Consider the following 12148-nt stretch of genomic DNA (forward strand, 5'->3'; position numbering starts at 1 on the left):
TTTTGGTTACCCACCCCTTTTAGACCTTTGGGCTCCTGGCTGCTGCCCCTGATTCCCCTTTCTCCCTTCTCCCTTCCCCTTTCCCTCTCCCACATGGCCCAGCTCAGTCTGGTCATGTCCACTGTGGACTCTCTCAGATGTCTCTGCCTCTGACTATGCTCTCCCACATATCTACAATAAACTTTCTCCTCCACCATTAAAAAAAGTTTTATTAATAAACAGCAACTCATTTCTTTCTACATGTTGAATTCCAGGACTCTTAGAACCTCACAAATAGATCTCTGTATTGAGAGCACCTCCACACAGGCAGTGACAATCATGGGGACTGGATCATTTCCTCAAACAATAATGACTTCTTCAGGGACACCGTGCAGAACCAGAGTTGAGATGATGATCAACCAGACACTGTTAGATGAGAACTGCTTGATTATGAAGATGTCGCACTCCTGTCCCTAGTACTTCCTCTGTTTAAACCTAAAGCTCACGCAAGTACCCCAAATATGGAATTAAATGCTTAGATTCTGCCTTCTCAAAAGACCATTCTGATTAAAATCTTTTCTTGAATTTTCACCTTTCTCTTCTTCATGATTCTTTGGGATGAGAAGCAAGACCTGCCATGTTGATGTCCCTGGAGTTACAGACATTTGTAAACCACCATGCTGATACTGGTCACTGAACCTGGGTCCTCTGAAAGAGCAAGGGATTTTAATCACTGAGCCCTCTGCACCTCCTTTTCCCCAGGAGTTTTTACATTGTATTAGCTGTTATAGTGTAGAGCCTCATTCTCTCTGTCCCCTGTAGCCCCACTCCAGGCTTTGCCAGGAGCACCTGTCCTGGTCAGCTGGAACTCCTGCTGCAGCTGAGTAAAGGGTCCCCTCTATTGCTGTGACTGCCACTCAAGACCCAGAAGCTAAAATTCATGTCACTAAATTTTGGCTGTGACACAGTCCAGCCTCTTCCTGATATGTCCAAGGACTTGGTTTGCCAGCTCTTGTTTCCTGAACACAGCCAAGTTTCACAATGGTGTTTTTTCCTACCTGTGCCTCAGGCTTTGGCCTCCCTGACATGGACTCACAAGTCCTTCTGTAGCTGTTGCTATTTCTCCATGTCTCCCTGCAGTGTCTTTTGGATCAATTCAGCCATGGATAAGGTGGAGGCATAGCAGGGGAGGGAACCCTGGGTCTCAAACTCTAGAAAGCACCTGAGCTCTCCTTTCAGGCCATATGTTCTCCCTTCTACATAACCAAAACAAGAGTCTTTAAGAGCAAAATAAAAGCAAAACTTGAAAACAGCAACAACAAAAGAGATAGTGAAAAAATAAAAAATGCAGAGTCCAGAATAGTGCCTGACATACACACACACACACACACAGACACACACAAGCCTTTAGTTGTCTTCTCTACTCCTTCCCCATGTAGATACACACACACACACACACACACACACACACACACACACACACACACAGCCTTTAGTTGCCTTTTCCACTAGTTCCCCATGAGGTCATCCAGCTCTGGTTGTGGATCGCTTTCTCACAAACACAGCAGAAGTTGAAATCTTAAGTGCAGCTTTTCTCACATCTGTAATTACAGAAAATGCATTTCAGAAACAAGAGAAAAGAAAGATTTTCTCAATGTTCTTTCCTAGGAAAAAGTTTGAGTTTGGTGAGAACTGCCCAGTATAATTTGTTGTCAGAGCTAATGATTTGACTAAGAATTGAACTGAAAACAGCTCGACTCTTTCTTTAGAGACTCAGAAGTGGAATGGTCTTCCCAGAAGAGTCCTATTCTCTTTAGATAAACATCTTTTCTCCTAATACTAAGAAAGAAACAAAGTTGAGAAGGGATTTGTGGCACATTTGGAAAGCATTTATATTCTGGGGAAAAAAGTTAAGAAAAAATTCCAGCCTTAGCTTTAGAAACCCAACCATATGCCACACAGACCTCAGCAATTTCCTCTACATGCCAGCTCACACCACACTGAGATGTCTGGCCTCTCAATAAGCTCTTATATCCCCAAGCATTTTCACCTGGTTCAAGTGACTTTAGTATGGCATGCCAGAACAATTTCTTCTTCTTCTGTACTTTTCCTTTTCATAAGTTTCTCTGTGGGCCTGGAGACACTGTTCAGCAGTTAAATGCACATACAGAGGACCCAAGTTCAGTTCCCAGCACTCACATTGGGCAGCTCACAGCAGTTTGGAACTCTATCTCCCTCTTGTGGCCTCCTCAGGCACCTGCATCCATGTGCGTATGCAAATGTGTGCATACACTTTTAAAAAATAATTTTTTAAAGTTCCTTTGAGATATCATCCCCAGGTAACAATGTGTAGGAGAAATTAATCTCTTTGCTAGTCTGCACAAATGAATAAAACTTTCTGGATAAGGGGTTTTTCCCCAATTACTAATTTTTAGATATCCCTGTATTGCAGGCAAGATAGTTCCCCAGCTGTCCTCTATTGACTAATTGGAATATTGTACCCACTTCCTGTTGTAAAGGTATTGCCTACCACAGCCTGGAAAACTTACTAATTATTCTGTATACATGACTCATCTACCTCTTCCTTTTACTCATTCACCTCATATCCTTGCTTGAATTTCTTCCTCATGTTTCTTCTTTATGCTATTTCCTTTCTTGTTTCAAAACACTCCTTAAAACTCCTCACAGACTCCCCAGTCAAATCTGCCTCTAGTGATTCCAATGACCAATTAGAATGTGCGTCTACATGAAACATGAGTTGGTCTAGATTCTATTTCTAGCACAGAATTTGAGCCTGGAATACAGCTTAGAAGCTACTTAGGGTGGTTCCTTCATTGTTCCAAAAGAAAACAGATATAGAGATCCAACCCCAGATTTAGAACTCCTGTCTCCTGACTCCAAGTTCAGTGTCCTTTTATACTCCACGACTATGGTAGTTATCTTCCTCTGTTAGCCTAGGTATGTTAACTTGGCTACACTGGCATAATTCAACCAGCTATGTGCTAATGTTACAATTTCTGTCTTCCATAATTTAGTCATTGTTGATTATGGGAAGTTACTTCATCTTTTTAAACTTCAGTTTCTCCAGTTTAGGGTATAGAGAGTAGTCACCTCATGGGATGATTATGAGGATTCACCAATATCATCTCTGTACCTGGCATGTGGTGTGGTCATAATATTAACGGTGGTATTGATGATGATGGGTGTGGGTGAGGACAAAATAACCAGCTATTGTATTGTCTGTTTCTTCCTTGGCAATCTCCTGTTCTTCTCTCACCTTCTGCTCTTCCCTCTGATGCCTTCACAAGGGGCAGTTTGCATTCTGAGTTTTGGCTTAAGGCCTGGTCTAAAATCTATAATATTAGAATTAGCCTCTGAGAAGAGTAACTATGGCCCACCTATTTGAAATGGTATTATGAAACTCTAAGAGACAAAGAATTTTCATAGTTAGATCTAAACTGCAGGAGTAAAGTATAACTAAGTCTGTAGTTGTTAGGGGCCTTGAAGTACAGCTGGTTGGAGAAGGGAGAGCTAAGCCTGAACTTAATGACCAGGGAAGATGCTTGGTGATGGACTGAGGGAAGGTCTGAGGTCTCATGTGGTGGAGAAGGGGATGGGATATACTTAGACAATAGTTATTTCATGAGAGTAGCATGGCTGAAAGTATAATGTTACCACTGACTTTTGTGTTTTGTTCTGCTTGAGACAGGGCTTCGTTCTGTAACCCAGTTGGAAGAGGCAGTCCTGAAATTGAATTTGAAAGATATCTAGAACAGTGGTTTTCAACCTGTGGATTGTGACCCCTTTGGAGTCAAATGATCCTTTCATTAGGGTCTCCTAAGACCATCGTGCATATCAGATATTTACATTATGATTGATAACTGTAGCAAAATTACATTTAGAAGTAGCAATGAAAATAATCTTTTGGTTGGGGGTGACCACAACATGAGGAGCTGTATTAAAGGGTCACAGCAGTAGGAAGGTTGAGAGCCACTGATCTAGAAGTTATCCAGATGTAAAAATGACAGGAAGTACATCCAAGGTGGGAACGGTGGCACAAAGAAAGGCAAGAAGGGTAAAGTTGTATGTTGGAAAGAGATGATTCACCATTTAGAAGATATGAGTAGAGAATGTGGAACGTACCAGGTCTTGGAGGGCAGTGGTTGCCTGCTAATGGGCTTAGACAATAACCTAATGGTGATGAGGACTGTACAGCATTTGAGCCAAGGAATGATGTGCTCAGATTTGTTATTAAGGTGGATCAGATCTGGCCAGGCCCTAATGTGAATGGCACTTTAGAGACTGGGTGGAGAGGTCTACAGGCTAACGTTCAGTTGAAACCTCCAGGTGCCCTGCATGATCCGGACTGGAAAGCCCCATTCTCTCTCTCTCTAAACCCCACCCACTCAGAGTCTCTGAACAAAGGAAAGACTCCAAAAAGCCCAGTTCCACATTCTTGGAAACTATTGCGACTTCCTCCTCTGTTGCTGCAGCCCACCCAAGTCCCCACCTAAGAGCTCAGCACAAACCAGCTTGTGGTGGACACATCATCACTCCTCACCTACAACCTATAAAGTCTTGCTGCTTTATTTGGGGGTGTGGCTTCTCCAGCCTCCATCTCTGGGACTGAAGAACTCTCCTGGGAGTTGCTTTGCTCAATATACCTTATAGTGCTGATGAAGAACAAGGTCATGACTTGGGAGACCAGTGTGTGCTGGTACCCTTCATCATTTCAGGAGCATGGTGATGAAGATGATGGGTATAGCTTGAACAAACTGAACTGAAGGTACCCTGAAGTACTATCGCTATTAATATTGCAAGTGGGAGAAGTAATCACTTAATTTTATTTCTTCATGCCTTTACACATCAAGTTCTCAGTGAGCTCTCTGATCTCACTCACCCAACAGTCACTGCTCCTATCCTTCTGTCTATGCTTTTACAGTGTGGCCTTGATCACCATCTAGCATACTCGTTGTTTTTGTCAGCGATTAAACTTACTTGACTTCTTTACTGTTATGGTTTGAACATAAAATGTCCCCCACAGGCTCCTAAGTTTGAACACTTGGTCCCCTGCTGGTGTCACTGTTCTGAGAAGTTGCCTTTTGGAGTAGAGCCCACCTAGAAGAGGCAGGCGGCTGAAGGTTGAGAGCCCAGTCCTGCTTCATTTGCTGTCCCTGGTGTGCTGAGATGTGAGCAGTGGGAGCTGTCTTCACCATGCCTTCCTCACCAAGATGGGCTCTATCCTCTCAAACTGTATGCCCAAATAAGTCCTTCCTTCCTTAAATTGCTTCTTGTCTCATATTTGGTTGAGAAAATTACCCAATATGCACATGAAAATATAACCCTCCTAAGGTAAGACATTTTATGTTTCCTCCTATGTCCCTGTTACCTAGGAAATACTTGGCTTCTTATCATCCTTCAGTAAACATTTGAGGAGTGAAAGACAGGAAGGCTGGGTAGTTAAACATTAAAGAACATAGTAGTTGACCTCACAGTCGGCTGAGAGGGAGCTGAGAAGCTGGCTCCCTACAGACAGTGACTTCTATGGACATTCCCAGTCTTGTCGACTTTAGTTCACTCTGGGCGCCTCTTCCCTCCTTCCTTTCCTCTCAGGCAGGCCTCTCCCTTCCTTTCCAGTCTATTTAGTTTCACAATTTTATAATGACTGTGGTCCTGATTCCTGGCAAAAGCAAAACCTCTGGGAATCTAACCTATAGTTTCAGAGCACATAAACAGATACCCTGGTCAACTCTTGGTTATTTTATTTATTTATCTTTTTTTTTTTAACATCTGGGCAGATTGGAGTTAAGTAAACAAAAAAGTATGCCATTTGTTTGGAATCTGAGTAACTGGTCTTCAGATTTTACAACATAGCTGGTAGAAGAAAAGAATGTGTCCACTTAGAATGTAAAAATGAGTTTTAAATAAGCATTTTTGACAGATAATGTTATTTTTTTTCTTGTGCTTCTTTCTCATATGTTTCAGGAAAAAATGAAGTTGCCTTTTCAAATGAGTGTTTTTACATGTGCCTTTGATTCTACCCCCTAATCCCCGAGTACTACAATGTTCATGGTTCCAGGTCTTTACTGTTGGAAGGGAGCCCTTGCCTCTGGGCTCTGCTCCTGCCCCATTCTACTTTCCGACACAGAACGTTGATTATGATTATTGTGTCTTCACCTACACGGAAGTCCTCTACAGACATGCTAATGTGCCAGAAGATGAACCCACAACATAGTGATCAATATACTACTTAGCACATTACACCATTCAGAAATCTCTTCTTCTTTCCTGTAGTTTATGGAATCCAATACTAACAACCCATTTCGATGTTATTTGAAGTACTCTATAATTTCATGCAACATGCTTTTGTCAAGCTCATTACCTCATACTTTATGCTCTTCCTGTTATTTAGTTTATGAAGAAGGGTCATGCCAGAATCTTGTTTACCTGGCCAGCAGATGTCTCTTCCCCATGTGTGGCATTCACATCCCTTATTGAATGACCATGGCCATGAACTTCAGCACAACTAAAATTGATCATGTTGAAAAGTTGAAAAGCAGGTACCATCTGGCTCAGAGCACACATCATTTAAAAAGTTGAAAAGTATTTTTTCTTTAAGCCAAATCACAAGTTCTTCAAATCAAACTGGTATCCTGTAATGGCTCATCCATACTAATACTTCTTGTCTCCTGAGCTCACTGTGGGCACTTATACTGACACCTTGAGCCATGTTCCCATTGTGTAACATTTCAGGTCCACCTTCCTATTTCATTCTAAATAGAATGAAATTAGTTTAATTATTTTTTTAAATTATTTATTTATTTATTTTGTGTGCATTGGTGTTTTGCCTGCATGTATGTCTGGGTGCAGTGAAAGATCCCCTGGAACTGGAGTTACAGACAGTTGTGATCTTTTGTGTGGGTGCTGGGAATTGAACACTGGTCCTCTGGAAGAGCATCCAGTGCTCTTAACCACTGAGCCATCTTTCCATCCTCCACTATTCCATTCTTAATTTAACCAGTGTAACTCCTATGCATATTATCACTATAATTAGACAGCTCCTTCTGTATACATTTCACTTCTCTGTCCAGTTAGCACCCACTCCTTTGTCTTTTTGCTTACAAAGGGCGCTGCTTACCCTCTAAGAACAGGCAATACTATCAGACTTGTGGAGCAGAGAATTGTGTGTGCTTTCTGTTGATGGGGAGAGGAGTTCTCTTTTCCACTCCTGGTTTCCACAAGGAAGAGTTTCCCTTTAACTCTACAAGTCCCTTAAAGTTCAGCTTTCTTCTCCTAAACTATTGACCTACTTGGTGAATGACAGCTTTGGGTCCATGTTTCTGACCTGGTGGCATTAACTATCAATGTTTCTGGTGTTACATTTTGGTCTTTCTTCATGCCCACTCCACTTTGACCATGAGAAACTAAGGTCTACTGAAGTGCCAACTTTGAAGACTCAGACCCTGCTTGGCTGTTCCAAGGACTAGACTGTGAAGAAGAGAACAGGAAGGCCACGTTAGCTTTCATACTGCATGTGGGATAGCTAATCTTGGTTGTCAGCTTCACTACTTTGGGGATAAACTAAAACCCAAATAACTGGGCATACTTCAAGAGATTTCCTTGACTGGATCATTTGAGATGGGAAGACTCATCCTAAATCTAGACCACACCTTCTGGTGGCAGTCCACAATAAAGAACATGGAAGGAGGGAGGTTTTGCTTCCTGCCTATGTGCTCCCATTCTTGCTGGAAAGTTTATCTATTCTGTTGCTGAGGCATTTCTTCACTGGTGTTAGAACTTATTATTACAGGATTTCAGCATAGATTGAAAACAAGCAGCTCTCTAGGACTTCTCTAGAACTCCAGCTCCAGATTGGAATGGCTGAGACATCTAGTTCTGTTAACTGAACAACCACCAGATCCTTGGCCTTTCTTTCAGGAGACAACCAATGTTGGGCTACTCAGATTACAGCTGGTAAGCCACACTAGTAAACCCTTATTTATATATATCCATTCTATCAGTTCTATTCCACTAGAGAATCTTGATCAATACAATTTGAATAAAGTTGATATATAGCTTAACCATTTTAAAAAAAACCTTACTCCTCAATTTGTTCAGAAATCTGGTCAGTGATAATTTATTGGATGCCTTGATCCTCATATTTTCTACAGTTTATCAAATGTTTAAGGCTGTGAGGATCATCCTCTACCCTCTGCGGCACGCTCAGAGACTGACACACGGCAGTATTTAGTTCGTATTTCTTGGGCTGAATGAGTCAGATGTGCAAATGGTGCAGAGGAAATTTGTGGTGATATTGTGTTCCCCAAAATATTGTGCACCCTAATAAACTTATCTGGGGTCAGAGAACAGAACAGCCACTAGATACAGAGGCCAGAAAATGGTGGCACACACATCTTTAATCCTAGCATTTCAAAGGCAGAGATCCATCCGGATCTCTGTGAGTTCAAAGACACACTGGAAACAACCAGGCATGGTGACACACACCTTTAATCTCAGGAAGTGATGGCAGGAAGCTATAAGGTGTGAGAACCAGGAGCTAGCCTGGTTAAGCTTTTAGACTTTTAGCAGCAGTTCATCTGAGATCCATTTGGATGAGGACTCAGAGGCATCCAGTTTGAGCAAACGGGATCAGCTGAGGAATTGGCAAGGTAAGGTGGCTGTCTCTCTGATCTTTCAGCATTCACCCCAATACCTGGCTCCATGTTTGTTCTTATTAATAAGACCCTCTAACAATTCGTGCTACAGAAAGTGGGCTATCCTATTGAGTGTAAAGGGCCAGCATCTATTTGTGCAGTTTCTTGTTTGTACACTCTTAGAATTAGTATCAATGAGTCAGAGTTCCTTTGAAGCAGGATCTATGTGATGAAAGGATGGTGAGGGGACCAAGCTGACAGCTGCACACTGGCAATCTCTTATGCAGAGGAAGATGGATTTCGTGCAGTCCTAACGCCAAAGAGTTTGCCAGTCTATGAGGATATAAGAGACCACATTAGCATCAGTATTTCAATCTTACCAGTACCAGGTTCCCCACCTCCTCACTCAGTGTATTAGCTACTCTTCTTGTTCTTCTGATAACACCCAACAAAAGCAATTTAAAGGAGAAATGGTTTATTTTAGCTCACAGTTTGAGAGTACAGTCCATCATTTCAGGGAAGGTACGATGGCAGGATCTGGAGGCAGCTGGTTCCATTGCACCCATAGTCAGAAATCAGGGAGATGCTAGTGCTCAGCTGCATTCTTCTTTCTGTGTTCAGTCTGGCACCCCAAGTCATGAACAGTCCTGCCTACATTTACCATGGGACTTTCCTCATCTATTAAACCTTCCTGGAAACATCACCATAACCCACCCAGAAATGTGTTTCCATGGTGATTCTAAATCTTGTCAAGTTGATACCAGGCATCCAGACTCCTCCTTCTGTTTGGCTTATTTCTCACATCACAGGTGCTCGTGGACAGATCCTCTTTGTGAACTGACGTGGCTGCTGTTGTCCTACACAGAAATGCCGACTTTCGCATGTGGATGCTGACTTTCAGTGTTCCGTCGCTAACCCTCAAGTTGTCAGAGCAGGACACTGGTCATGGCTTGAACATATAACAGTGCGTGTTGTCCGTAAAACAGTGTAGAAAGGAGAGATAAGATCAAAAGAATGGCAGACCACACTGCAGTTCTCTGAGTGATGGAAGTCTTGGCTGGGAAAACAGCCATCCATCTTCTGGGGCCAACTGAAGAAGAAATTTTTAAATTTAAAATTATTTAGTTTAGTCTTGGATTCAGCTAAGAGTTTTCGTGTGTGGCCTGGAACTCAGGTTATGTCTAAGACAGGAACACATTATTAACTGAATTTTTACTCAGTTTCCTCTCCAGTTTTTTTTTTTTTCAATACAATTCAGCTCTACATATCAGCCATGGATTCCTTGTTCTCCCCCCTCCTGCCCCCCTCACCTTCCCCCCAGCCCACCCCCCCATTCCCACCTCCTCCAGGGCAAAGCCTCCCCCGCGGACTGAGATCAACAAGCAAAGTGCTAGAGAGGCCCACAGAAATCCACAAAGATACCCCCACAATAGACTGCTGGCAATGGTCAAGAGACAGCCCGAACTGACCTACTCTGGTGATGGGATGGCCAAACACCCCTAATTGTCGTGCTAGAAACCCCATCCAATGACTGAGGGAACTGGATGCAGAGATCCATGGCTAGGCCTCTCCAGTTTTGTCAGCTAGGAGCCGGTTTAAAGCCCCTGGAACTGGCTCGTACTTAGCTTTGCAGTTAATTATAAGCAGCTTAGCGGCCCTTATCCCTTCCCAGGAAGCCAGCAGTGCTTCATTTAAATCTAGACACAGGATCAGCCCTGGGAAGTGAGTTGTAAGCCACAGTCACAGAGCTTGAACTCTGCCTCTTTCACAGCTGTGACCCCCCACCGGGGAACGACTGCCCACGGATCACATGGCTTGCCTCCAAGGAAGCTGATTCCTCCATGACACCTGTAAATGATGGCTGCAGAGGGCTCCTTTATTCTCTGTCTCACACCCTGCAGCCCCTTTCTGTCAATGGATGAAGGAATAAACAGCAATACATACATACTTTGGAGTGAGCCTCAGAATAACAAGGAACAAAGCACCAATACCTACTATACGGTGATAGGGATCCAAATATAACACAAAGTTTTTAAAAAACAGACACATAAAATTTCGTCCACATGAGCTCCCCAGAATAGATAAATTTCATAAAGACAGAAGGCAGCTGTTTGATTGCCAGGGCCTGGTGAGAGGAATGTGTGACAAGACTATTTACTTGGTCATGGGTTTTATTTTGGGAAAGTGAAGATAGTGAGTGTCTTAGTTAGGGTCTCTATTGCTGTGAAGAGACACCATGACCATGGTGACTCTTATAAAGGAAACATTTGATTGTGTGGCTTACAGTTTCAGAGATTTAGTCCATTATCATCACGGTGGGACATGGCAGCGTACAGGCAGACATGGTGCTGGAGAAGGAGCTGAGAGTGGAGAAGAAGCTGCATCATGATCCTGCATGCAACAGGAAGTGGTCTAAGACACTGGACATGGCTTGAGCATATATAAGGCCTTAAAGCCCTCCCCCACAGTGACACACTTCCTCCAATAAGGCCACATCTCCAAATAGTGCCACTCCCTTTGGGGCCATTTTCTTTCAAACCACAATAGTGAGTTTCTCAGTACAGATGTATAAATGTCACACAATTACACCATTTAAAATTGCAAAATTTGCTATATGTGAATTACATCTCAATTTGTAGAAGCAGTGTAAAAATGGTATGGTTCTTAAGTTTGTGAAACCAAATTTGTATGTTTCAATAGTGATCTCCAAAGGTCATTAGCAATGTACTCTGGCACCAGCAAGGTGTACACATTGAGCTTTTACCATATGCCAACAATACTATGGTAGAAAGGCCTCAGTCATTAATAGTTCTTTGGCTATTTCCTCCTTGTTTCTTCTTCCTTCTCTTATCTGTTCTGTTCTTTGTGTACAGTTTCTCTTACTCTGTGTGGTGATTTAAAAAATCTATAGTGCTTCTTACACTCTGGAGACAGGTGGGTGACCAGTAGCCTTTTAGAAACAAACTGAGAGGGTGTCATGTGAGATTAGAATTGTGCTACCACAAATGTAGGAACCACAGAATCTAAGTGAGAAACCTAGAGATGCCTCCCAGCTTTTCAAAGGGTCCATGGTATTATTGATACTTTAATCTTTTGGCCATCAGAAAAGTGAGACATGTATGTATGCTTGCCTGTATACATATGTACCACATGCTATACCTGGTACCTGTGGAAATGAGAAATGGGCTTCAGCTCCCCTGAAGCTGGACTTATAGATGTTTGGGAGCCACCATGTGGATGGGGGAAATCAAACCAGTGTTGTTTTTAAACTAAATCTCAATCTTATGATTTTACCAATAAAGACTCAGGAATCAGATGCTGAGGTGAAAACCTGCCAGCTCAGAAAGGCTGAGGAGCAACCAGCTGACCTTCCTCCTTAGCCAGCATCTCAGAAAGAGAGCTTCTCTTCCACAATCCCAAACCAAAGAGGCCTGCCAACTCAAAGTCCCTCCTCACTACTTCTGTTCCTTTTCCTGCTCATTCTCCTGACTCCCTTTACTTTCTATGACTACTTC

General features: G+C 42.7%; 1 pseudogene; it reads right to left on the reverse strand.

Moving 5' to 3' along the window:
• Positions 1–757: 757 nt before the first annotated feature.
• On the reverse strand, positions 758–1143 carry LOC131914603 (prefoldin subunit 6-like; annotated as a pseudogene).
• Between the last annotated feature and the right edge of the window lie 11005 nt (positions 1144–12148).

This window comes from Peromyscus eremicus, chromosome 7, assembly GCF_949786415.1.
Source record: "Peromyscus eremicus chromosome 7, PerEre_H2_v1, whole genome shotgun sequence".
In the NCBI taxonomy this organism is placed as follows: domain Eukaryota; kingdom Metazoa; phylum Chordata; class Mammalia; order Rodentia; family Cricetidae; genus Peromyscus; species Peromyscus eremicus.